General features: G+C 41.5%; 1 pseudogene; it reads right to left on the bottom strand.

Annotated features, from left to right (window-relative positions):
- Positions 1-20,571: 20,571 nt before the first annotated feature.
- On the bottom strand, positions 20,572-22,261 carry LOC121581686 (annotated as a pseudogene).
- Between the last annotated feature and the right edge of the window lie 5,555 nt (positions 22,262-27,816).

Raw genomic sequence — 27,816 nt, 5'->3', positions numbered from 1 at the left:
AAAGATGTCTAGAAATGCACATGTTTTGTTGCTTTTGTGCAAATATTCCCCCATTGCTGACTACAAATGATCTATAACTGGGATAATAACTCACTAACTAGCAAACGATATGAACAAATGTGCACACGTCGCTACATGTAGCTCTCGCTTTGATCTCAAAACAAGCGCATCTACTCACGACCGCTCATGCTGTAAAAACAGTCCAGTTCAAAGTTAATGGCTTGATCCATATATGGCAATGGTCTTTTTGCATATAGGCCTACTGCAGCTCTGATTGGTTATGGCGCACCGGTCTGTGTAGAGTACGGGCCTGAGTCGTGCCTGGCAATGCAGTAGAATCCTACTCCGATGTGTTCTGCCTACACCAAAATCTCTTGGCAGGTTAGTTTTGCATACTAAGTCTTGCATAGCTCATTTTGTTTTGGTATATTGCATTGAAAGTGGCTAATAGTGCGTTGATTCGATCACAATTCCCACAGTAAAGGGAAACGTTGATAGTGTTAACTAACGGGGAAAACTCTAGAAGTTCAATCTTGTGCTTCTCTGTGCAGGCTGATATTTCTTCTGCGTGGCAGTCCCAGGAAACTGCACACACAGCTTAGCGGGAACATTGATGAGATGTATTTACTTTTTAAAGGGAACAAAGGTTTTATACACCCCCTCTATGATATTGAATTATTATTGGTTTTTTATTTTTTTACCCCATTTTTATGGTATCCAATTGGTAGTTACAGTCTTGTTCCATCGCTGCAACTCCTGTACGGACTCGGGAGAGGCAAAGGTCGAATGCCGTGCGTCCTCCGAAACACAACCCAACCGAGCCGCACTGCTTCTTGACACAATGCCCGCTTAACCCGGAAGCCAGCCGCACCAATGTGTTGGAGGAAACACCGTACACCTGGCAACAGTGTCGCGTGCACTGCGCCCGGCCCGCCACAGGAGTCACTAGTGTGCGATGGGAACATCCCTGCCGGCCAAACCCTCCCCTAACCTGGACGACGCTGGGCCAATTGTGCGCCGCCCATGGGTCTCCCGGTCGCGGCCGGCTGCGATAGAACCTGGACTCGAACCAGGATCTCTAGTGGCACAGCTACCACTGTTATTGCAACAACTCTAGTGTATGGAGAGAAGGACCTTGTAAAACCATTTCTTAAGAGCTCCTTTAAGATTCCATTAGTTTTTCTTCAAATTAACCGTTGCTACGTGGAAAACAACACAACAGAGAAAGAAGGCTTCATATGAGTTAGACCACCTGAGGCCAGCCTATAGAAGAGATTCTGCTCCTCTACAACAAAGGCATCTATTCAAGCACAGCACAAGCCAGTACTTTCAAAAGTTATTGTTAGCCACCTTATATAAAACCCTCACTGCTGACTTAACTTCAAATCACCTTTAAAAAGGGGCCCGAAAACATTTTTTTCTACCAGCTTTGAAAGTTTGCCCTCTAAACACAATGGGGTAGTCATGCAACCCTGAGGGACCCCAAGACTGGATAAGACAGGCATAGAACACAGTAAGGTCTCTACCTGGGAGTGTAGGCCAGAGTGAAGCGCCTCTGTAGACTGATGCTCCGGTTCATCAGCAGCTTCCTGAAGAGCATTGGGGAGTTTCGGGGTGACCCACGGGGGGAGTCGCGGGGGGACATATTGGGGGATATGCCTGGCGACCTGGGCTTGATTTGGATGACCGGAAGCCTGTTGACCAGCTGCTCCTTAGATTGCTCTTCGGACCACTCCTCCTCAGAGCACGCTTCGCTCATGTCGTCAGTCGCTTGATCCTGGTTCCCTCTGTCCCTGTGTCCTGGCTACGCTCTCCTGGTGACTCTGATCAACCTTGAAGCTTGACCGGTCCTATCCTCCTCTCACAAAACGGACTGGTCAGGTCAGCACAGAGGCCAGTAAAACTGGACTTATCACTCCATTAGTCAGGGATACAACTAATACTGACTCTAGTAGGTGCTCTCGAAGGTGCTCTGAGAGAATGTTAAAAAGCTAGACAGCTCTCTTTGTGACCATGTACTTTATTTGAAAACAGCCCTGTCTCTCTCCAAAGGTCATATTCGTGGTTAATGGACTCAAATATTATTGCAGTGCAATCCCTTCCCTTGCCTGCCCAGGCGTTTGTTTACATAACTGCTACTCTTCCCTCCCTTCCTTCTAAATATGGACGTCTGATTTAAAGTGAGTGAGAGGACATGACAGATCTGCCCCCTCCCCCTCCTCTCGCCAGAGCCTAGTGCTGGTCAACTTCAAACTATGCTCTATAATAACTTCCTCTCTCAATTCCTCTGAGTATAAACATTAACGCTGCTCAACTTAACATTACTCTGGTCTAAGTCCCAGTCTTATTGTTTGTGACCATACAATTTGCTTCAAGAAGTCTGTTTGCCTTTCACATGCTCACAAGTCTACCAGGAAAAGTCACATGAAGGGCCCCCGACTATAAAAGGCCAGGGTAGATAAAGTTATAAAGAGCATGGACCCTGTCACGATGGTTCTCTATCTGTGGCTGGGGGGCTCACTCCCCTGGGCGGCTTTGTTTATCAGGAGAAGAAAAAAAGGTTTTCCTGCGATCTTACGACTTGCAGCTGAGCACCGCGCTCCCCAGAATAACCTAGGAGTCGGAACATTTGACGCAGGAGGAACCTATGACAGCCAGCCTGGTAGAGGCTAAGACAGTGTTGCCTTTTTAAAACAGCTTATTTTGGTTCTCTTCCAACTGTCAAATAGTGTCCTTATTAAAGAACACCAATCATTAACAATGGGACGGTGGTGAGAAGAGCTACTCGACCCCTTTGGGACTGACACTCTCACAACTTTCAAACAACCACCTCAGGGTAAATGTCTGAACAAACCTCTTGTTCCAAAGTAATTTCTTACGTAAGAGTAACATTTCAAAGCATCCTTCAACAGATCACTAAGGTTTGTTTTAATAAAATATTAAATACAGCTCAATTTAAATGATTTTGTTACATAAAAAGGCCTTGTTTTTTAGCTGTTGATTTTAGCATGCAATTCAGACAATGCTAAAGTGGGCGCAATTGAACCCAATGTTTTGGGGGGATAATCAGTGCTAATATTAACCTGTGAAAGCATAATTGTGGGTTGCAGTCACCCCTGGCCCATAGACCACTTCCAATAAAATATTATGAAATGATGCTATTTGGGCAAACTATCCTTTTAATCTAAGCTGTTTTTCAGTGCTGCCCAGACCAAAATGGCCTGACAAAACACAGGGATATTAGCATGACATGTATGATTTTACATCTTTTTGCTTTCGAAAGAAAGCAGTGTCTCGTAAATGCCTCCCCATGAGAACAAGCGTGAGGGCGATGACTGGAGATCTCAGCAGTTAGGTCAACATAAAGGCTATAAAATAGCCACAACACATACAGTTCAGAAGAACTGTATTGTGCCAACTGTTTCTATTCAAGAGTCCAACACTCTTTAAACACAATTCTAAAAAGGTTTGACATTCACAGGATTGATAACATTATGTTTGGAGTAACTGTATGGAAGTGTATACTGTAATAGTTTGAGAGTGTATTGGCTACCAACCCAGTCACGTGTTATCTTAAAACAATTCCCCTGGCACTGCATCAAAACTTAACATGCAAGCAAATGGCCTTCTCCCCAGACGATATGGTCACAATGAGAAGCATTTAAAGACTGTGAGCCACTGTTGCCAATGCTACCTCATATTGCAATATGACCTGGCTCCCCCTATTGGCCTGTTACATCATCTTCCATTACCCAGCACTTTCATACTACGAATTTTACATTGTGTTCCAAAATAGTCCAACTAGAATCGATTCGAACCACAGCAGACAGGAATAGACAATTCATGTCTCCGGCAAAACAAAAAAGTGAAATTAATGTTTGTGGAAAAACAAAGATAGCTCTTCCTCCCCTTCTCACATGCTGGGCTGATAACAAGAAGATAAACTGACCAATGAAACAGGACTGTCTTCATTCCTCTTCTCTTCCAAAAAAAACAACAACAACCACAGAGCACAGAGGGGGAAGATGGTGGCACAATTTTACTGCTGGTCCAATCAGAAGGTGATGTCATGCTGCAAGGCCCCCGAACCAGGAAGAAAACCCCCACACACACAGACAAGCACACACAGTATTTCACATGTTCCCAATGGAGATAGATGCCCAAGTTGTCATTAGTGAGTCTTGTGATCTATAATGAATCAGTGAAGACAATCATATGGGTTTTGTCTGCTGTTGTATTATTGTGATACAATTTACATGTCTGAAGTTTTAGTTGAGCTGTTATAGGTCATTATCATGGGAAATGAGTTTCCATTTAGGGAGGAAGACATGACAAGCATGAAGTTGACAGTCAAGCTTACCAGACCTTCAACAGAGCCATACAATGCCTTTAATTATTCAATAGGGCACCTACTGTATATGTTAATATTGCATCCAATCAGATATGCTAGTGGGAATGTGCAGGACTTGTATTGCGACCCTTATACTATTTCAAAGTATCAAAGTATTTTAGATGTTTTTAAGGTTGAAGCAAGCATAACAGGAAAGAGATAGATAGCACTACCCCAACTGTGAGGCTCTAAATCCAGCCCCCCTTCATCAGCTAACTTTCCCACTCTCCCTACACCACACCACAGGGAGAAGAGGCATGGAAGGGGTCCAAACAAACCACAAGACTAACAAGGACCTAGGGGTAAAAAGACACATTGGTTTGGAATTGGGCCCAAGAGCATGTCACTAACTGGAGAGCCCTGGAGAAGCAGCTAGTGATGGTTTCCAGACTCCTAGTGGCCTGGAGGCTGAGTGAGGAGGACTTGGAGATGGCGGGACTGAAGGGGGAGTTGCAGCCTCCCAGAGAAGAGCCTTTTGACCGCACAGATGAGGTCAGGCTTTACGATGGACTCCATGGAGGCCTCCTCTGAATATTCATTTTCTTCATGCAGGTAAAACATTTTCCCACTGTCCCTGGAGGGGAGTGAAAAACACGTTAGAATACTAGCAGAGCCCACCTAAAACCTGAGAGGTTTTCTTTTTTCTTTTGAGTTTTTCTTTTACCCTTATTTTACCAGGAACGTTGACTGAGAACACAATGACCTGGAGAATAGTTACAGGGGAGAGGACCCATCAAATAGACAATTCTTCGGTTGTGACTTTGTGGACAAAACTTCAATCTGATTGTGTATTAAAGTTTGGTTGTTTGGTGTTTGTCCATCAGTCAAGAGAAATATTCCTACATCACAATGCCAAAATGTAAAAGACATTGCCTCAATGTCAAATATGACCGTCTCAGAAATTACAATGGAACCTCTAAATAAAATTGTTTTCCATTTTCCAGTGCCACAACATAAATAAAAAAATTGGAATATGTGTAGGAGGGTGAGAGAGAATGGGTGTGTGGATGCATGGGGTATACAGTGCCTTCGGAGTGTATTCAGACCCCTGGATTTCTCCACATTTTGTTATGTTACAACCTTATTCTAAAATTGATTAAATAAAAAAGAATCCTCATCAATCTACTGTACACACAATACCCCATAATGACAAAGCGAAAACAGGTTTTTGGAAATTTTAGCAAATATATATATATATTAAAAAATATATACCTTATTTACATAAGTATTCAGACCCTTTGCTATGAGACTCGAAATTGAGCTCAGGTGCATCCTGTTTCCGTTGATCATCATCCTTGAGATGTTTCTACAACTTCATTGGAGTCCACCTGTGTTAAATTCAATTGATTAGACATTATTTGGAAAGGCACACACCTGTCTACAGTGGCTTGCGAAAGTATTCACCCCCCTTGGCATTTTTCCTATTTTGTTGCCTTACAACCTGGAATTAAAATTGATTTTTGGGGGGTTTGTATCATTGGATTTACACAACATGCCTACCACTTTGAAGATGCAAAATATTTTCAATTGTGAAACAAACAAGAAATAAGACAAAAAAACAGAAAACTTGAGCGTGCATAACTATTCATCCCCCCAAAGTCAATACTTTGTAGAGCCATCATTTGCATAAATTACAGCTGCAAGTCTCTTGGGGTATGTCTCTATAATCTTGGCACATCTAGCCACTGGGATTTTTGCCCATTCTTCAGGGCAAAACTGCTCCAGCTCCTTCAAGTTGGATGGGTTCCGCTGGTGTACAGCAATCTTTAAGTCATACCACAGATTCTCAATTGGATTGAGGTCTGGGCTTTGACTAGGCCAGTCCAAGACATTTAAGTGTTTCCCCTTAAACCACGCGAGTGTTGCTTTAGCAGTATGCTTAGGGTCATTGTCCTGCTGGAAGGTGAACCTCCGTCCCAGTATCAAATCTATGGAAGACTGAAACAGGTTTCCCTCAAGAATTTCCTTGTATTTAGCGCCATCCATCATTCCTTCAATTCTGACCAGTTTCCCAGTCCCTGCCGATGAAAAACATCCACACAGCATGATGCTGCCACCACCATGCTTCACTGTGGGGATGGTGTTCTCGGGGTGATGAGAGGTGTTGGGTTTGCGCCAGACATTGCGTTTTCCTTGATAGCCAAAAAGCTCATTTTTTGTCTCATCTGACCAGAGTACCTTCTTCCATATGTTTGGGGAGTCTCCCACATGCCTTTTGGCGAACACCAAACGTGTTTGCTTATTTTTTTCTTTAAGCAATGGCATTTTTCTGGCCACTCTTCCGTAAAGCCCAGCTCTGTGGAGTGTACGGCTTAAAGTGGTCCTATGGACAGATACTTCAATCTCCACAGTGGAGCTTTGCAGCTCCTTCAGGGTTACCTTTGGTCTCTTTGTTGCCTCTGATGAGTGCCCTCCTTGCCTGGTCCGTGAGTTTTGGTGGGTGGCCCTCTCTTGGCAGGTTTGTTGTGGTGCCATATTCTGTCCATTTTTTAAATAATGGATTTAATGGTGCTCCGTGGGATGTTCAAAGTTTCTGATATTTTTTTATAACCCAACCCTGATCTGTACTTCTCCACAACTTTGTCCCTGACCTGTTTGGAGAGCTCCTTGGTCTTCATGGTGCTGCTTGCTTGGTGGTGCCCCTTGTTTAGTGGTGTTGCAGACTCAGGGGCCTTTCAGAACAGGTGTATATACAGTGAGGGAAAAAAGTATTTGACCCCCTCTCAATCAGAAAGATTTCTGGCTCCCATGTGTCTTTTATACAGGTAACGAGCTGAGATTAGGAGCACACTCTTAAAGGGAGTGCTCCTAATCTCAGTTTGTTACCTGTATAAAAGACACCTGTCCACAGAAGCAATCAATCAATCAGATTCCAAACTCTCCACCATGGCCAAGACCAAAGAGCTCTCCAAGGATGTCAGGGACAAGATTGTAGACCTACACAAGGCTGAAATGGGCTACAAGACCATCGCCAAGCAGCTTGGTGAGAAGGTGACAACAGTTGGTGCGATTATTCGCAAATGGAAGAAACACAAAAGAACTGTCAATCTCCCTCGGCCTGGGGCTCCATGCAAGATCTCACCTCGTGGAGTTGCAATGATCATGAGAACGGTGAGGAATCAGCCCAGAACTACACGGGAGGATCTTGTCAATGATCTCAAGGCAGCTGGGACCATAGTCACCAAGAAAACAATTGGTAACACACTACGCCGTGAAGGACTGAAATCCTGCAGCACCCGCAAGGTCCCCCTGCTAAAGAAAGCACATATACTGTACATGCCCGTCTGAAGTTTGCCAATGAACATCTGAATGATTAAGAGGAGAACTGGGTGAAAGTGGTGTGGTCAGATGAGACCAAAATGGAGCTCTTTGGCATCAACTCAACTCGCCGTGTTTGGAGGAGGAGGAATGCTGCCTATGACCCCAAGAACACCATCCCCACTGTCAAACATGGAGGTGGAAACATTATGCTTTGGGGGTGTTTTTCTGCTAAGGGGACAGGACAACTTCACCACATCAAAGGGACGATGGACGGGGCAATGTACCGTCAAATCTAGGGTGAGAACCTCCTTCCCTCAGCCAGGGCATTGAAAATGGGTCGTGGATGGTTATTCCAGCATGACAATGACCCAAAACACACGGCCAAGGCAACAAAGGAGTGGCTCAAGAAGAAGCACATTAAGGTCCTGGAGTGGCCTAGCCAGTCTCCAGACCTTAATCCCATAGAAAATCTGTGGAGGGAGCTGAAGGTTTGAGTTGCCAAATGTCAGCCTCGAAACCTTAATGACTTGGAGAAGATCTGCAAAGAGGAGTGGGACAAAATCCCTCCTGAGATGTGTGCAAACCTGGTGGCCAACTACAAGAAACGTCTGACCTCTGTGATTGCCAACAAGGGTTTTGCCACCAAGTACTAAGTCATGTTTTGCAGAGGGGTCAAATACTTTTTTCCCTCATTAAAATGCAAATCAATGTATAAAAATGTTGACATGCGTTTTTCTGGATTTTTCTGTTGTTATTCTGTCTCTCACTGTTCAAATAAACCTACCATTAAAATTATAGACTGATCATGTCTTTGTCAGTGGGCAAACGTACAAAATCAGCAGGGGATCAAATACTTTTTTCCCTCACTGTATACTGAGATCACGTGACACTTAGATTGCACACAGGTGGACTTTATTTAACTAATTATGTGACTTCTGAAGGTAATTGGTTGCACCAGATCTTATTTAGGGGCTTCATAGCAAAGGGGGTGAATACATATGCACGCACCACGTTTCCGTTATTTATTTTGTAGAATTTCTTGAAACAAGTTATTTATTTCATTTCACTTCACCAATTTGGACTATTTTGTGTATGTCCATTACATGAAATCCAAATATAGATCCATTTAAATTACAGGTAATGCAACAAAATAGGAAAAACACCAAGGGGGATTAATATTTTTGTAAGGCACTGTATATAAGGACCCACTGTTGACAGTGCATGTCAGAGCAAAAACCAAGCCATGAGGTGGAAGGAATTGTCCGTAGAGCTCCGAGACAAGAGTGTGTCGAGGCACAGATCTGGGGAAGGGTACCAAAAAATGTGCAGCATCGAAGGTCCCCAAGAACACAGTGGCCTCCATCATTATTAAATGGAAGAAGTTTGGAACCACCAAGACTCTTCCTAGAGCTGGCCACCCATCCAAACTGAGCAATCGGGGGAGAAGGGCCTTGGTCAAGGAGGTGACCAAGAACCTGATGATCACTCTGACAGACCTCTAGAGTTCCTCTGTGGAGATGGGAGAACCTTCCAGAAGGACAACCATCTCTGCAGCACTCCACCAATCAGGCCTTTATGGTAGAGTGTCCAGACGGAAGCCAATTCTCAGTAAAAGGCACATGACAGCCCGCTTGGAGTTTGCCAAAAGAAACAAGATTCTCTGGTCTGATGAAACCACGATTGAACTCTTTGGCATGAATGCCAAGCATCACGTCTGGAGGAAACCTGGCACCATCCCTACGGTGAAGCATGGTGGTGCAGCATCACGCTGTGGGGATGTTTTTCAGCGGCAGGAAATGGGAGACTAGTCAGGATCAAGGCAAAGATTAACGGAACAATGTACAGAGAGATCCTTGATGAAAACCTGCTCCAGAGTGCTCAGGACCTCAGACTGGGGCAAAGGTTCACCTTCCAACATGACAATGACCCTAAGCACACAGCCAAAACAACACAGGAGTGGCTTCGGGACAAGTCTCTGAATGTCCTTGAGTGGCCCAGCCAGAGCCCGGGCTTGAACCCAATCGAACATCTCTGGAGAGACCTGAAAATAGCTGTGCAGCAACGCTCCCCATCCAACCTGACAGAGCTTGAGAGGATCTGCAGAGAAGAATGGGAGAAACTCCCCAAATACAAGTGTGCCAAGCTTGTACCGTCATACCCAAGAAGATTCAATGCTGTAATCGCTGCCAAAGGTGCTTCAACAAAGTACTGAGTAAAGGGTCTGAATACTTATTTAAATGTGAAATTTCCGTTTTTTTAACGTTTTTTTAAATAAATTAGCAAAAAGATGTAAACCTGTTTTTGCTTTGTCATTATGGGGTATTATGTGTAGATTGATGAGGGGGGGAAAACAATTTAATCAATTTTAGAATAAGGCTGTAACGTAACAAAATGTGGAAAAAGTCAAGGGGTCTGAATACTTTCCGAAGGCACTGTATGTTGGGCAGGAATTAATAAGAATGGATGAGTAAGTCAATGGATGGATGGGTGTAAGTGTGTATGAGAGGTAGGGAGGGTGGGAAAAGATGGGTGGTTGGGACAAGCTTGGCTTGGGTGGGCAAGGGTGGGCAAGGATGGGAGGTTGGGACAAGCTTGGCTTGGGTCGGCAAGGGTGGGTAAGGACGGGAGGTTGGGACTGAAATAATGGCAATAGGAAAAATAAAAATAATAACTCATGATCTACAGCAATCCTTTAAGTGGACCACAAAAAAAAAAAAAATACTACGGATGCTTAATAAGTGGCAAAAAAACAACTATATAATGATAACTTTATCCCATTACTCAACAATATGAAAGCAGATCTAATTAAATGGAACAATCTTCCCATTAATCTTATAGGTAGAATAAACCTCTTCAGAATGGCATGGCTCCCAAAGTGTTTATATCTATTCTCGGTAATACCAATTACCCCACTGAAGACATTCTATAAAAAAGTATACTGGTCATAACAGACTTTATATTGGCAAATAAAATTCACAAGTCAGCGGGTGATTTTAACCTTACAGACTTGGATTTGTATCAACTCGCCACCAAGGGCTTTTACTTGCGACATACAGTATACAGTATAGTTTAAGTGCACTAAAGAGGAACAATGGGTACATGTTGAAGATGTGCATGCTCATCCCTAGAATATTTTTATGTGTCTATTCTCTAAGGATAAAGCTAAGACCATTAACAACTTCATAGTTAAGAACAATATAACAATACGGAAGAAAATGAAACTTATTCTACAAGAACCAATATCACTCCCTAAAAACACAACCCTATGGAACAATCCTTGGATAGCTTTTCAGAATTGACTGATAAATTGGTCCACATGGAAAACTAAAGGCATAGAAACTGTAAATGACTTGGTAATAGGAAATACATTTATTTCCATGACAGAATTAAAAAGCAATTTTGGACTGACCAATGTAGATATTTTCAAATACATGCTACTTAAAAGTTTCATATCAATAAATTTAGATTTGAAATCTTTTGGACATCAGAGTAATCTTGAGGGAACCCTATTTGAGTCAGAAAAGGATATTCATATGATAGGTAAGATACAGTGCCTTCAGAAGTATGCATACATCTTGACTTAAATTTTGTTTTATACAGCCTGAATTCAAAATGGATTAAATATATGTTATTTCTTACCAATCTACTACACACATTATCCCATAACGACAAAGTGAAAACATGTTTTCAGAATGTTTGGCAATTTATTGAAAATGAAATACAGAAATATCAAATCAAATCAATTTTTATTTGTCACATGCACCGAATACAACAGGTGAATTACAATTATAGTGAAATGCTTACTCACATTTACATAGAGTGCCGTGAAATGTATTTGCCCCCTTTCTGGTTCTCTATTTTTGCATATTTTTGATACTGAATATGTTATCAGATCTTCAACCAAAACCTAATATTAGATAAAGGGAACCTTTAAAAGATAGTTATTTTATTTATTTAATTAACAAAAGTATGCAACACCCAGTTCCCCTGTGTGAAAAAGTAATTGCCCCCTTACACTCAATAACTGGTTGTGCCACCTTTTAGCTGCAATGACTCCAACCAAATGCTTCCTGTAGTTATTGATCAGTCTCTCACATCGCTGTGGAGGAACTTTGGCCAACTCTTGCATGCAGAACTGCTTTAACTCAGCGACATTTGTGGGTTTTCAAGCATGTACTGCAAGTCCTGCCACAAAGCTGTCATCAAGGCAAAGGGTGGCTATTTGAAGAATCTCAAATATAAAATATATTTTGATTTGTTTAACACTTTTTTGGTTACTACATGATTCCATATGTGTTATTTCATAGTTTTGATGTCTTCACTATTATTCTACAATGTAAAAATTAAGAAAAACCCTTGAATGAGTACGTGTGTCCAAACCTTTGACTAGTAGTGTATATAATTTATTACACAAGACAGAATTCACAAATTCTACAGCACAACGGCAGAGTCATGTCTTAAATGTAAAACTAACAATGACTCAATAATCCATGCCTTCTGGGAATGCTATGAAGTCCAAAAGTTTTGGGCAGAGTTAGAAAGTTGGCTGTCAGAAGTATTACAACGTAAATTTACTTTTATTCTGTCTGTCTGCATATTTCAAGACATGGATAGCCGATGGGTTGGACGATACTTTTCTCGTCAATCATCTTCAAAAAACATATACTTAACTGGAAATCAACCAATCCTCCATCGTTAACACAATGGAAAGGTCAAATGCTTTATTTCTTTAGAACCCCCCAGATATCTCTAGTTTAAACTGACGGATTTTGATGGGGATTTTTTTGCTATGTAATTTAGTGTGTCAATTGACTCTTGTGGGATGAATTATAATCTACATGTTGAAAGTGCGTGGGTGACTGAGAGAAACAAAATGGTGCAGTTTTAGGCCATGTGGCGGAGAGTGATACTGGCGCTGTGGGCGTGAGCAAGTGGGTCTGGGCAGGGGTGACGTTGTGGATGTTTGTGTGCGTCTGTATGTTGTCGTTTGTATGTGTATGTTTTGTATTGTAAACAAATAATAAAAAATACTTACAAAAAGTAATAATAATAATACAGATTGTGTATTATATATACCAAAATACAGTCAAACCAAATGTATTCCTTTACTCCGCTATTTGACAAGAGTGGAAATAGACCTAACAAATCTATAGAATAGGTCTACCTAATATTATTAAAGTAATTGGACTAACAACATGCTGTCCAGTAACAACTGACTCAGTAGATGTAGTATGATAAAGGAATAACAATCCATTGGAAATATCTTACCTCTGTTGAGCTGAAAAACCTTGATGACGAGTTGCTCTTCACACTTCCCACAGGTCCTGCACTATGAGCCAAGCTGAGAAACAGTCCCATGGAAATGATTTCAGTACAATGTTTTCGATCAAGGACATTCAAACTAGATTCAGCCACAGGCTGATTTTTTTCTTGAGTGGATGGTTAAGGGGACGGAACATAATTATAAATAATTTGTAGACTGCAAATTGACCGCAAGAAGTCCCGACATATATAATATTTCACTAAAACATATTCATTTCAAACCTTGCTTACATTTGTATACGATCACATAGGCCTACTGTAGGCTATATCTCTCTATTAGACCTATGCGTGGGAATACTTTGACAGATTTACATCATGAAACATCTAAGAAGCCAGGCCTGGTATTTATAGCTGATTTTGAAAAGGCCTTTGATAAAGTAAGACTGGATTTTATTTATAAATGCCTGGATTTTTTCAATATCTGTGATTCTCTTATAAAATTGGTAAAAGTAATGTATAGCAACCCCAGGTGTAAAATAGTAAATAGCAGCTACTTCTCAGAGAGTTTTGAATTGTCAAGAGGAGTTAAACTAGGGTGTCCGCTGTCACCATTTCTATTTGTTAAGGCTATCGAAATGCTAGCTATTAAAATCAGATCAAATAACAACATTAGAGGATTAGAAATCCAAGGCTTAAAAACAAAGTTTTCCATGTATGCCGATGACTCAAGTTTTATATTAAAATAATAATAATAATATGCCATTTAGCAGACGCTTTTATCCAAAGCGACTTACAGTCATGCGTGCATACATTATTTATTTTTTTGTGTATGGGTGGTCCCAGGGATCGAACCCACTACCTTGGCGTTACAAGCGCCGTGCTCTACCAGCTGAGCTACAGAGGACCGCAAACTAGATCCCTGCAATGTCGCATTGAAGATAACTTTTCTGGACAAAAACCTAATTATGATAAGTGTACAATATTACGTATTGGATCTTTAAAAAATACTACTTCTACCTTACACTGCAGTTTACCTATAAAATGGGCTGACGGTGAAGTAGACATACTTGGTATTCATATCAAAAATATATAAATGAGCTCTCCACAATGAATTTCAATAGAAAACTTGTAAAAATAGACAAGATCCTGCAACCATGGAGAGGTAAATACCTGTCTATTTATGGAAAAATTGCCCTGATTAACTCCTTAGTCATATCTCAGTTTACTCACTTACGTTTTTTAAATCATATGAGCAAAAAATATTTCGCTTCATCTGGGATGCTAAACCAGACAAGATAAAGCATGCCTATCTATATAATGAATATGAATTGGGTGGGTTGAGATTATTACATATAAAAGCACTAAATTTCTCTCTAAAAGCATCACTTATTCAACATTTTTACTTGAACCCTAAATGGTTCTCAAATAGATTACTTAGAAAAGCTCATCCATTGTTTAAAAATGGCCTTTTTGCCATGTCTCATTTGCGATTAATTGAAAATTATATATTTCTTCAAAGTATATCTCTCTTTTTAAAACAAGCATTGCAGAGCTGGCTACAATTTCAATTTCATCCCCCTTAAAAGATAGAACAAATATTACAACAAATATTATGGCTGAACTCAAATGTGCTGGTTGATAAAATACCTGTATTTATGGGAAAGATGTTTGAAAAGGGTATTTTGTTTTTAAATGATATTGTACATTTGAATGGTAGAGTTATGTCTTTCATGGAGTTATCAGAATTGTATGGGAAGGTCTGCTCAATCCAAGATTTCAACCAATTTGTCACAGCATTACCCCAAAAATGGAGGAGGCAGGTGGCAGCGGGAGGAGGTAGGGAACTGGCTGTCTGCCCAATATAAAGGATCAAAACTGGCGGAGGGATAAAAATAGCATAAATAGGAAAGTATACCAGTTTCATTTGAGGACCAGGATGTTGACAGCTGTGCCATACAGATTGCAAAATAGCTGGGAAGAGATTTTTGATGTACCGATTCCATGGTACAGGGTGTATAAGTTGATATATAAAACGACGCAAGATTCAAGACTTCGTGCTTTTCAGCTAAAATTATTATATAGAATTCTTGCCACCAACAAAATGTTGAATATTTGGGGCATACAATCATCGAAGCTCTGCAGATTTTGTTTTGAGGATACAAAATCTATTTATTTTGGTATTGCCCTCAGGTAGCCTGTTTCTGGTCTCAGGTTCAGGACTGGCTGAAAATGCATAACATTGATCTACAATTGACCCCAGAAATAGTACATTTGGGAGATCTGGAGAGACCGGGTCAGTCAATTACTAATATACTAATACTCTTAGTAAAAGTATTTATCTTCAACTTGCAATCTGTGGATTCTATTCGATTAGATAGATTGAAATTGTATGTTAAACATCACAGCATAGTTGAAAGATATATGGTGCGTAGAAATCCGAAGAGGGTGGCCAGCAGAGATAGGTGGGATGGGCTGAGGGAAGCTGAGGGTTGGGATGTGGAATTGGAGAGAAGTGGGAGGGGAGTTGCTGGGTGGGGGATAGAATGACGGTAAAAGATAAAAGTAAAAAAAAAAATTCAAAATCAAAATAAAACAAAACAAAAGTAAGTTTGAATGACACTGAGGGGCAGTGTTGTTACAGCTAATGCCTGTTTGCCTGAGGCTGATACCGTGCAGGTGTTTGTACACATGCATATACACACACTCTCATTCAAACACACACACGTGCACATACACGGACACACACACACACATGTAAATAGTGCCATACATGCAGTCAAACATATTCAGTTGGCCTTGCTGTCATGATTTTTGTTGTCCTTGATATCTTTTGTTTTTTGCATTGTTGTTTTCTGTTTTCCTTTGTCTTTCTCTTTTTTCTCTTTTGTTCATTTAGTTGGTTGTTGGTGCATTGTGGGACGGGGGCTTGGGGGGACGGGGGGCTTGGGGACGGGGGCTTGGGGACGGGGGGCTTGGGGACGGGGGGCTTGGGGACGGGGGCTTGGGCTTGGGGATGGGGGGCTTGGGGACGGGGGAATGGAATCATTTTCTCGGGGGGGTCTCGGATGGTTGAGGGGCATCTCTTGAGGAACTGTGGGGGGGTCTTGGAGGGCTGGTGACCTTGCGGTTGGGAGCTTGGGCCGGTGGCTGATGGATCGTTGGTTCGGGTCCCCGTTTTTGACCTTGTGGGAGATCTGTCGACGTGCCCTTGAGCAGGGCGTTGACCCTGGTTGCTTCTGTGGGTCGCTCTGGATGGGAGTCTGTTAGATGACTAATGTGATGTAGTTGTTGAGCGGCTTCACTGCTAGTATATTGTATGTTTTAAATATTCAATAAATATATATTTTTAAACCATTCCCAATAAAAAAATATATATAATTAAACTGTTGCCACAAAGTTGGAAGCACAGAATCGTCTAGAATGTCATTGTATGCTCTAACGTTAAGATTTCCCTTCACTGGAACTAAGGGGCCTATCCCGAACCATGAAAAACAGCCCCAGACCATTATTCCTCCTCCACCAAACTTTACAGTTGGCACTATGCATTGGGGAAGGTACCGTTCTCCTGGCATCTGCCAAACCCAGATTCGTCCTTCAGACTGCCAGATGGTGAAGCGTGATTCATCACTCCAGAGAAGGAGTTTCCACTGCTCCAGAGTCCAATGGCGACGAGCTTTACACCACTCCAGCTGACGCTTGGCATTGCGCATGGTGATCTTAGGCTTGTGTGAGGCTGCTCGGCCATGGAAACCCATTTCATGAAGCATCAGACAAACAGTTATTGTGCTGACGTTGCTTCCAGAGGCAGTTTGGAACTTTGTAGTGAGTGTTGCAACCGAGGACAGACGATTTTTACGCGCTATGCGCTTCAGCACTCGTTCTTTGAGCTTGTGTGGCCAACCACGTCGCGGCTGAGCAATTGTTGCTCCTAGACGTTTCCACTTCACAATAACAGCACTTACAGTTGACCATGGCAGCTCTAGCAGGGCAGAAATTTCACAAACGGACTTGTTGGAAAGGTGGCATCCTATGACGGTGCCATGTTGAAAGTCAGTGAGCTCTTCAGTATGGGCCATTCTACTGCCAATGTTTGTCTATGGAGATTGCATGGCTGTGTGTTCGATTTTATACACTTGTCAGCAACGGGTGTGGCTGAAATAGCCAAATCTACTACATTGAAGGGGTGTCCACATACTTTTGTATATATAGTGTGTATATACAGTGCATTCGGAAAGTATTCAGACTTTGTTACATTACAGCCTTATTCTAAAATTGATCAAATCCTCAATCAACACACAATACCCCATAATGACAAAGCGAAAACAGGTTTTTATAAATTTTTGCAAATGTATTAAAAATACAAAACTGATCACATTTACATAAGTATTCAGACCCTTTACTCAGTACTTTGTTGCAGCACCTTTGGCAGCGATTACAGCCTTCAAGTCTCCTTGGGTATGACGCTACAAGCTTGGCATGTTCGATTGGGTTCAAGTCCAGGCTCTGGCTGGGCCACTCAAGGACATTCAGAGACATGTCCCGAAGCCACTCCTGCGTTGTCTTGGCTGGGTGCTTAGGGTCGTTGTCTTGTTGGAAGGTGAACCTTCGCCCCAGTCTGAGGTCCTGAGCGCTCTGGAGCAGGTTTTCATCAAGGATCTCTCTATACTTTGCTTCGTTCATCTTTCCCTTGATCCTGACTAGTCTCCCAGTCCCTGCCGCTGAAAAACATCCCCACAGCATGATGCTGCCACCACCATGCTTCACCGTAAGGATGGTGCCAGGTTTCCTCCAGACGTGACGCTTGGCATTCAGGCCAAAGAGTTCAATCTTGGTTTCATCAGACCAGACAATCTTGTTTCTCATGGACTTAGAGTTGTTTAGGTGCGTTTTGACAAACTCCAAGCGGGTTGTCATGTGCCTTTTACTGAGGAGTGGCTTCCGTCTGGCCACTATACCATAAAGGCCTGATTGGTGGAGTGCTGCAGAGATGGTTGTCCTTCTGGAAGGTTCTACCATTTCCACAGAGGAACTCTGGATCTCTGTCAGAGTGACCATCGGGTTCTTGGTCACCTCCCTGACCAAGGCCCTTCTCCCCCGATTGCTCAGTTTGGCCGGGTGGCCAGCTCTAGGAAGAGTCTTGGTGGTCCAAACTTCTTCAATTTAAGAATATTGGAAGCCACTGTGTTCTTGGGGACCTTCAATGCTGCAGACATTATTTGGTACCCTCCCCCAGATATGTGCCTCGACACAATCCTGTCTCTGAGCTCTACAGACAATTCCTTCGACCTCATGGCTTGGTTTTTGCTCTGACATGCACTGTCAACTGTGGGACCTTTATAAAGACAGGTGTGTGCCTTTCCAAATCATGTCCGATCAATTGAATTTACCACAGGTGGACTCCAATCAAGTTGTAGAAACATCTCAAGGATAATCACTGGAATCAGGATGCACCTGAGCTCAATTTCGAGTCTCAAAAACAAAGTGTCTGAATACTTATTTAAACAAAACATCTGTTTTTCCTTTGTCATTATGGAGTATTGTGTGTAGAGTGATGAGGAAAAAAATATGTAATCAATTTTAGAATAAGGCTGTAACATAACAAAATGTGGAAAAGGTGAAGGTGTCTGAATACTTTCCGAATGCACTGTATTTTGTTTTGGGCTCAGAAAACTTGGGTGGCCAAATAAAATCACCTGCAGGGGCCGCCAGCTGAGGAACCTTGTTTTAGATCATGTTATAGATCTTTCATAATACCCTTAAGACATTTGCCTGAACTGGCCTTTTGCACTCAATTTCAACCCTTCTGTATGCAGAGCTAAATGTCCACATCAACCTTTGATGTTGCCAATTGGGTCCTAATCGGATTTGTACTACAATACAAAATGAAGAGTTGACTGTTCAGCTGCAGAGCTAGAGATGAGAATAGAGATGCTGGTTTGAAATAGAGATACTAGTCTATACTTCATTACATGCCATTATTCATGCATGTCTATCGACAAAATCTGGTTTGGCAGGCCAGAGTTCGCTAGAGTTTATATGTCACATAATATTATCTACGGATGAGGAGATAACCTATGTTGACCCCAGCTGAATTTGAGTTTGAAAGGCTTCCAATACGCAATAAAAAGCGTTCTGTCTGCAAAGAGAGGTAGGCCTATGCCTAGCCCATTTCAGTAGATAGCTCAGGTGCAGTAGCATTGTGCGCTTTACTTCTAGGCTCTCAGAATGGCGGGAAAATAATGCCATCTTGAGGATACAAAACATGCAATTTTCTTCATGCAGGTAAAACATTTTCAATTTTCATACAATGTAATGCATATGATAACTTCTTGATACGTTTTTGTGCACAACTTGTGCTATGGAAATACAAAATGTTTGTGGAATCACTTTGAATCACCTGCTATGCTAATTGCGCGTCTTCTCCATATCTCTTACAACATCAGCATTTTACCACAAACAAAATAAATTGTCCCAAAATTAGGCAGGCCTTCTGCTGTAGTCTCTCCCCGAAAACGGTCTGAGAATGCCTGACTGAATAAAGTAGTTGCAGCGATGACAGGAGAACTAAATGTTTTGGAGTCCAAATCAACATCAAATGTATATCGTAGGCATATCTATGCATAATGTTGTTCGATCTTGTTGGGTCGCATGTGGAACTTTTCTTATTTATTTATAGGCCTACTGATCTCATTAATAAATACACATCTGGAGTTGTTATGTTGTTACACTGTTACAATACAATTATAAACACACATTTTGTTTGGGGTTTGACATAATCATTGATTATGCAGCCACAGTATTGGAATGCTACATTGACATACCTTATTAACAATTATCATATGGTAAGCCATTTATTTAACTTTAATAAAACGCATAAGAAACCTACAGGCATATTATAAATGATACATTCAAGTCATACCAGTAAAGTAATCTGTTGAAATTAAAATACATAATTTAAATCTATATCTTAAGATGCTTGAAAAAGCTTTTCCATATCTATAAATAAAATATTAGATTTTTTAAATAACACAAATGCAGTGACTAATGTATATTACAACACTGATATGTGTTGGAAAGGGAAAGGGGGATACCTAGTCAGTTGCACAACTGAATGCATTCAACCAAAATGTGTCTTCTGCATTTAACCCAACCCCTCTGAATCAGAAGTACGGGGGAATGCCTTAATCGACATCCATGTCATTGGCACCCGGGGAGCAGTTGCTGTGGGGGTTAACCGCCTTGTTCAAGGGCAGAACGGCAGATTTTTCCACCTTGCCGGCTCGAAGATTCGAACGAGCAACCTTTTGGTTACTGTCCCAACACTCTAATCACTGGTAGATTAGCTGGAGAAAACACACCGACTGAGATGATGAGGCCCGGGACACTGCGTTACAATACTAATACACTTAAACAGTCCAGGGAGTTGTCTACACTCAATAGAAAAACAAGCAGACAAATCTTTAGGCTATAGTGAAAATGCATGCACCGTACAGTACATGTGGTATGCATTGTGTGGGGGGCTAATTTTTTCACCATAGTTTAGTATATAACACTTAAAGATAGGTAGTGATTTTAAGGCACGTATGATAAGGAATGTTGCCATTGTCAGTGACATTGACATCGAAGTCCTGCGAAGCTCCCAAAGACACCATCCAATGTTAGAGCTTCTCTTCCAACTGTTTGGTTGCTGACCCTGACTCCCCCTGTTCTTGCTCATTCAGTTCAGTGATATCTCCAGTGCTTCCTTCAACATTGTCGCCTGGAACAGCAGAGACCATACTGTTACTGTTAAAGAACATTGGATTCATTGGCAACGTAACAAAATGGTGCCAGAGCAGCACTTACAGTGTTTGAGGTAGGAGAGGTAGGTGTCTCACCCCAGGGTGATGACGTTGACATAGAGGACTCAGAACTTAGGAGGCAAGAAGTAGAAGTTGATCATCTGTGCTGCGGGCCAAACACACCAGTCCGCCTTGAAGGAAAAGGAGCACAAACAAACCTTGAGAACTAGAGAGGTATCAATACAGAAATATAGAGTAAAATGGGCATATGCTTCTAATCCAAACCATTCTTATCAAGTAAATGAATACATTAAAAAGCAAGATACAATAAATGCCTTCCGAACAAAGAAGGATAATATAATCAATCAGGTAAGAGGATAGCTAATACAAAGGCCAAACTGTAGGGAATAATTAGGGCTAGGATACTAAAAACACAGTCATACTGTTCCACTAACCTTCTAGAACTCCCAGAAGTCCTCCAAGCCCTCAGACAGACTATGGCCCTCCATCTTGCCCATACCTGTAGGAAGACAGAAACAACAGTTCCCATCTATAGAAGTCCCTCCAACCCCACTTTAGGGTGAGTTTTGTTGTGAGGTTTTCCATAAGAGCAAGCAAACAGTCCAAGTAGACATTGATTTTACTTAGTATACTGAAATGCTGACTTGAAAATAATTTGAGAAAACACATCCATAACTCACCTATGAAATACCATGCTGCCATGGTCGGTGATGCAATCAGCTGATCGGTGAGGACTTTCTTGCTGACAGCAGGTAGAGCATTGCCGAGAAAGAACTTGTCCAGCCACTGGTACCATTGAGCGTCCTACTGCAAACATGCAACCTGCAGAGGGCAGTGTAACACAGCAACATGAAATACATGTCCTTGTAATTACTGACGCCTATATACTACTGTATAGTATCTTGAAAAACATAATGAAAATATGCAAAAATCCTATCAACATAAAGCATAAAATTGGACATAAGTGTGTTTTGGAATATTATAGTTGAACTTTTTTTGTGAAGACTATGCATTTTCTTTTGGCTATGATTAGGAATATCTCTTGCCCTCGCACGCTCATGTTAATTGTCTTTCAGAAGTTATTTCATACAACATGGATTGCTGTCCTTTGTCCAGGTCCTTACCTGTACGAGCCCAGTCACGTGCCTTTTCAGGGACCCTCGGTTTCTCTCTGGTTTGCTGAATGATGTCGCCGGCGGCAAGCATTCCCCCACAGCTCATGGTATTGGTTACAAGAAGAAACCTGCCTTTGAAAAGCGGCTTCCAGTAACCAGAAATCTTGACGATAAATTCTCTGCTCGACTGGGGAATCATTATTCTTATTACAAACGACGGTTATCCAATAAGTGGTCCACTAGGATACATGTTACATGTTATTGATATATATCTTATTTAAACTCGAGCTAATAAAACCAACCATGTCGATATGACTGTTCTATTCAAAGGACAACATTTTTGCTGTACTATTAAAGATTGCAGCTAATCGTAGACTTATATAGCCTGTTGTTTCAGTTTCTTTCATCATTCATTCGGGTCCTCTGACTAATACCAGTCCTTGCCGAGCGATAGCTGAGTGTGTGTCAAACAATTATGTATATAAACCCTGGATTGCTGATGCTATGTATTGGCCAATGAGAGGCTTTGAAGCAGCCTCTATCTGCCATATTGGTACTCCTCAGAAGGAGCAGTCTCCATAGGAATGAATGAAATTCTACAGTATTTAAATTAAATGTATTCAAGTAGTTATTTGTTTTAGTGGGGACACTAACATTAGTACTCTCAAAAAAATGATACTTGAAGGGAAATGTTTGTGTTTATTTTATTTTTTATGTTCAGTTCACATAAAATAACTTAAAAGTATGCATGAAGGTGTCTGTATGGAATATACTTGGCAAAAAAATTTATGTAGACATTAATAAATTAATTTCTATAGCTTCCAAAATATGTTTTACTATGGTGGCGTACAAGGGAATGGCCGGCAGGGATGTAGCTCAGTTGGTAGAGCATGGCATTTGCAATGCCAGGGTTGTGGGTTCGATTCCCACGGGGGGCCAGTATGAAAAATAAAAAAAAGAATGTATGCACTCACTAACTGTAAGTCGCTCTGGATAGGAGCGTCTGCTAAATGACTCAAATATAAATGAAAAGGTACAAAGGACATATTTCTGCTTTGATTAGAAAGACACTGATTAGAAAATCCAGTTTTATCACTGATACACGTGGGACCATAATCCAACCAAACAGCTCAATAAAAATGGTGCATCCATCCAAAACTAGATAGGGTCTACACAACACAAGCATCTTCAAATCAAAACCAAATCAAATGTATTGGTCACATACACATGGTTAGCAGATGTCATTGCGAGTGTAGCGAAATGCTTGTGCTTCTAGTTCCGACAGTGCAGCAATATCGAGCAAGTAATATCTAACAGTTCCACAACAAAAACCTAATACACACAAATCTAAGTAAAGGAATGGAATAAGAATATATAAATATATGGATGAGCAATGTCATTATCAGAGTGGCATAGGCTAAGATGCAATAGATAGTATAGATAGAGTACAGTGGCTTGCGAAAGTATTCACCCCCCTTGGCATTTTTCCTATTTTGTTGCCTTACAACCTGGAATTAAAATTGATTTTTGGGGGGGTTTGTATCATTTGATTTACACAACATGCCTACCACTGTGAAGATGCAAAATATTTTTTGGTGTCAAACAAACAAGAAATAAGACAAAAAAACAGAAAACTTGAGCGTGCATAACTATTCACCCTCCCAAAAGTCAATACTTTGTAGAGCCACCTTTTGCAGCAATTACAACTGCAAGTCTCTTGGGGTATGTCTCTATAAAATTGGCACATCTAGCCACTGGGATTTTTGCCTGTTCTTCAAGGCAAAACTGCTCCAGCTCCTTCAAGTTGGATGGGTTCCGCTGGTGTACAGCAATCTTTAAGTCATACCACAGATTCTCAATTGGATTGAGGTCTGGGCTTTGACTAGGCCATTCCAAGACATTTAAATGTTTTCCCTTAAAGCACGCAAGTGTTGCTTTAGCAGTATGCTTAGGGTCATTGTCCTGCTGGAAGGTGAACCTCCGTCCCAGTCTCAAATCTCTGGAAGTCTGAAACAGTTTTCCCTTAAGAATTTCCTTGTATTTAGCGTCATCCATCATTCCTTCAATTCTGACCAGTTTCCCAGTCCCTGCCGATGACAAACATCCCCACAGCATGATGCTGCCACCACCATGCTTCACTGTGGGGATGGCGTTCTCGGGGTGATGAGAGGTGTTGGGTTTGCGCCAGACATAGCGTTTTCCTTGATAGCCAAAAAGCTCAATTTCAGTCTCATCTAACCAGAGTACCTTTATCCACATGCCTTTTGGTGAACACCAAACGTGTTTGCTTATTTTTTTCTTTAAGCAATGGCTTTTTTCTGGCCACTCTTCTGTAAAGCCCAGCTCTGTGGAGTGTACGGCTTAAAGTGGTCCTATGGACAGATACTCCATTCTCCGCTGTGGAGCTTTGTAGCTCCTTCAGGGTTATCTTTGGTCTCTTTGTTGCCTCTCTGATTAATGCCCTCCTTGCCAGGTCCGTGAGTTTTGGTGGGCGGCCCTCTCTTGGCAGGTTTGTTGTGGTGCCATATTCTTTCCATTTTTTAATAACGGATTTAATGATGCTCCATGGGATGTTAAAAGTTTCTGATATTATTTTATAACCCAACCCTGATCTGTACTTCTCCACAACTTTGTCCCTGACCTGTTTGGAGAGATCCTTGGTCTTCATGGTGCCGCTTGCTTGGTGGTGCCCCTTGCTTAGTGGTGTTGCAGACTCTGGTGCCTTTCAGAACAGGTGTATATACAGTTGGGAAAAAAAGTATTTAGTCAGCCACCAATTGTGCAAGTTCTCCCACTTAAAAAAACGAGAGAGGCATGTAATTTTCATCATAGGTACACGTCAACTATTACAGACAAAATGAGGAAAAAAAATCCAGAAAATCACATTGTAGGATTTTTTATGAATTTATTTGCAAATTATGGTGGAAAATAAGTATTTGGTCAATAACAAAAGTTTCTCAATACTTTGTTATATACCCTTTGTTGGCAATGACACAGGTCAAACGTTTTCTGTAAGTCTTCACAAGGTTTTCACACACTGTTGCTGGTATTTTGGCCCATTCCTCCATGCAGATCTCCTCTAGAGCAGTGATGTTTTGGGGCTGTCGCTGGGCAACACGGACTTTCAACTCCCTCCAAAGATTATCTATGGGGTTGAGATCTGGAGACTGGCTAGGCCACTCCAGGACCTTGAAATGCTTCTTACGAAGCCACTCCTTCGTTGCCCGGGCGGTGTGTTTGGGATCATTGTCATGCTGAAAGACCCAGCCACGTTTCATCTTCAATGCCCTTGCTGATGGAAGGAGGTTTTCACTCAAAATCTCACGATACATGGCCCCATTCATTCTTTCCTTTACACGGATCAGTCGTCCTGGTCCCTTTGCAGAAAAACAGCCCCAAAGAATGATGTTTCCACCCCCATGCTTCACAGTAGGTATGGTGTTCTTTGGATGCAACTCAGCATTCTTTGTCCTCCAAACACGACGAGTTGAGTTTTTACCAAAAAGTTATATTTTGGTTTCATCTGACCATATGACATTCTCCCAATCCTCTTCTGGATCATCCAAATGCACTCTAGCAAACTTCCGACGGGCCTGGACATGTACTGGCTTAAGCAGGGGGACACGTCTGGCACTGCAGGATTTGAGTCCCTGGCGGCGTAATGTGTTGCTGATGGTAGGCTTTGTTACTTTGGTCCCAGCTCTCTGCAGGTCATTGACTAGGTCCCCTGTGTGGTTCTGGGATTTTTGCTCACCGTTCTTGTGATCATTTTGACCGCACGGGGTGAGATCTTGTGTGGAGCCCCAGATCGAGGGAGATTATCAGTGGTCTTGTATGTCTTCCATTTCCTAATAATTGCTCCCACAGTTGATTTCTTCAAACCAAGCTGCTTACCTATTGCCGATTCGGTCTTCCCAGCCTGGTGCAGGTCTACAATTTTGTTTCTGGTGTCCTTTGACAGCTCTTTGGTCTTGGCCATAGTGGAGTTTGGAGTGTGACTGTTTGAGGTTGTGGACAGGTGTCTTTTATACTGATAACAAGTTCAAACAGGTACCATTAATACAGGTAACGAGTGGAGGACAGAGGAGCCTCTTAAAGAAGAAGTTACAGGTCTGTGAGAGCCAGAAATCTTGCTTGTTTGTAGGTGACCAAATACTTATTTTCCACCATAATTTGCAAATAAATTCATTAAAAATCCTACAATGTGATTTTCTGGATTTTTTTTCTCAATTTGTCTGTCATAGTTGACGTATACCTATGATGAAAATTACAGGCCTCTCTCATCTTTTTAAGTGGGAGAACTTGCACAATTGGTGGCTGACTAAATACTTTTTTCCCCCACTGTATACTGAGATCATGTAACAGATCATGTGACACTTAGATTGCACACAGGTGGACTTTATTTTACTAATTATGTGACTTCTGAAGGTAATTGGTTGCACCAGTACTTATTTAGGGGCTTCATAGCAAAGGGGGTGAATACATATGCACGCACCACTTTTCCGTTATTTATTTTTTTGAATTTTTTGAAACAAGTAATTTTTTTCATTTCACTTCACCAATTTGGACTATTTTGTGTATGTCCATTACATGAAATCCAAATAAAAATCCATTTAAAATACAGGTTGTAATGCAACAAAATAGGAAAAACGCCAAGGGGGATAAATACTTTTGCAAGGCAAACATATGAAATGGGTAATGCAAGATATGTAAACATGATTAAAGTGGCATTATTAAAGTGACTAGTGTTCCATTTATTAAAGTGGCCAGTGATTTTCAAGTCTGTATGTAGGCAGCAGCCTCTCTGTGCTAGTGATGGCTGTTTAACAGTCTGATGGCCTTGAAATAGAAGCTACAGTTGAAGTCGGAAATTTACATACACTTAGGTTGGAGTCATTAAAACTCGTTTTTCAACCACTCCACAAATGTCTTGTTAACAAACTAGTTTTGGCAAGTCGGTTAGGACATCTACTTTGTGCATGACACAAGTAATTTTTCCAACAATTGTTTACAGACAGATTATTTCACTTATAATTCACTGTATCACAATTCCAGTGGGTCAGAAGTTTACATACACTAAGCTGACTGTGCCTTTAAACAGCTTGGAAAATTCCAGAAAATTATTTCATGGCTTTAGAAGCTTCTGATAGGCTAATTGACATCATTTGAGTCAATTGGAGGTGTACCTGTGTATGTATTTAAAGGCCTACCTTCAAACTCAGTGCCTCTTTGCTTGACATCATGGGAAAATCAAAAGAAATCAGCCAAGACCTGAGAAAAACAATTGCACACCTCCACAAGTCTGGTTCATTCTTGGGAGCAATTTCCAAACGCCTGAAGGTATCACATTTATCTGTACAAACAATAGTACGCAAGTATAAACACCATGGGACCACGCAGCCGTCATACCGCTCAGGAAGGAGACGCGTTCTGTCTCCTAGAGATGAATGTATTTTTGTGTGCGAAAAGTGCAAATAAATCCCAGAACAACAGCAAAGGACCTTGTGAAGATGCTGGAGGAAACAGGTACAAAAGTATCTATATCCACAGTAAAATGAGTCCTATATCGACATAACCTGAAAGGCCGCTCAGCAAGGAAGAAGCCACTGCTCCAAAACCGCCATAAAAAAGCCAGACTACGGTTTGCAACTGCACGTGGACAAAGATCGTACTTTTTGGAGAAATGTCCTCTGGTCTGATTAAACAAAAATAGAACTGTTTGGCCATAATAACCATCGTTATGTTTGGAGGAAAAAGGTGGTTGCTTGCAAGCCGAAGAACACCATCCCAACCGTGAAGAACGGGGGTGGCAGCATCATGCTGTGGGGGTGCTTTGCTGCAGGAGGGACTGGTGCACTTCATAAAATAGATGGCATCATCAGGAAGGAAAATTATGTGGATATATTGAAGCAACATCTCAAGACATCAGTCAGGAAGTTAAAGCTTGGTTGCAAATGGGTCTTCCAAAAAGGGACAATGACCCCAA

Source organism: Coregonus clupeaformis, chromosome 14 (genome assembly GCF_020615455.1).
Source record: "Coregonus clupeaformis isolate EN_2021a chromosome 14, ASM2061545v1, whole genome shotgun sequence".
In the NCBI taxonomy this organism is placed as follows: Eukaryota; Metazoa; Chordata; class Actinopteri; order Salmoniformes; family Salmonidae; genus Coregonus; species Coregonus clupeaformis.
This window is presented reverse-complemented; position numbering and strand designations above follow the sequence as displayed.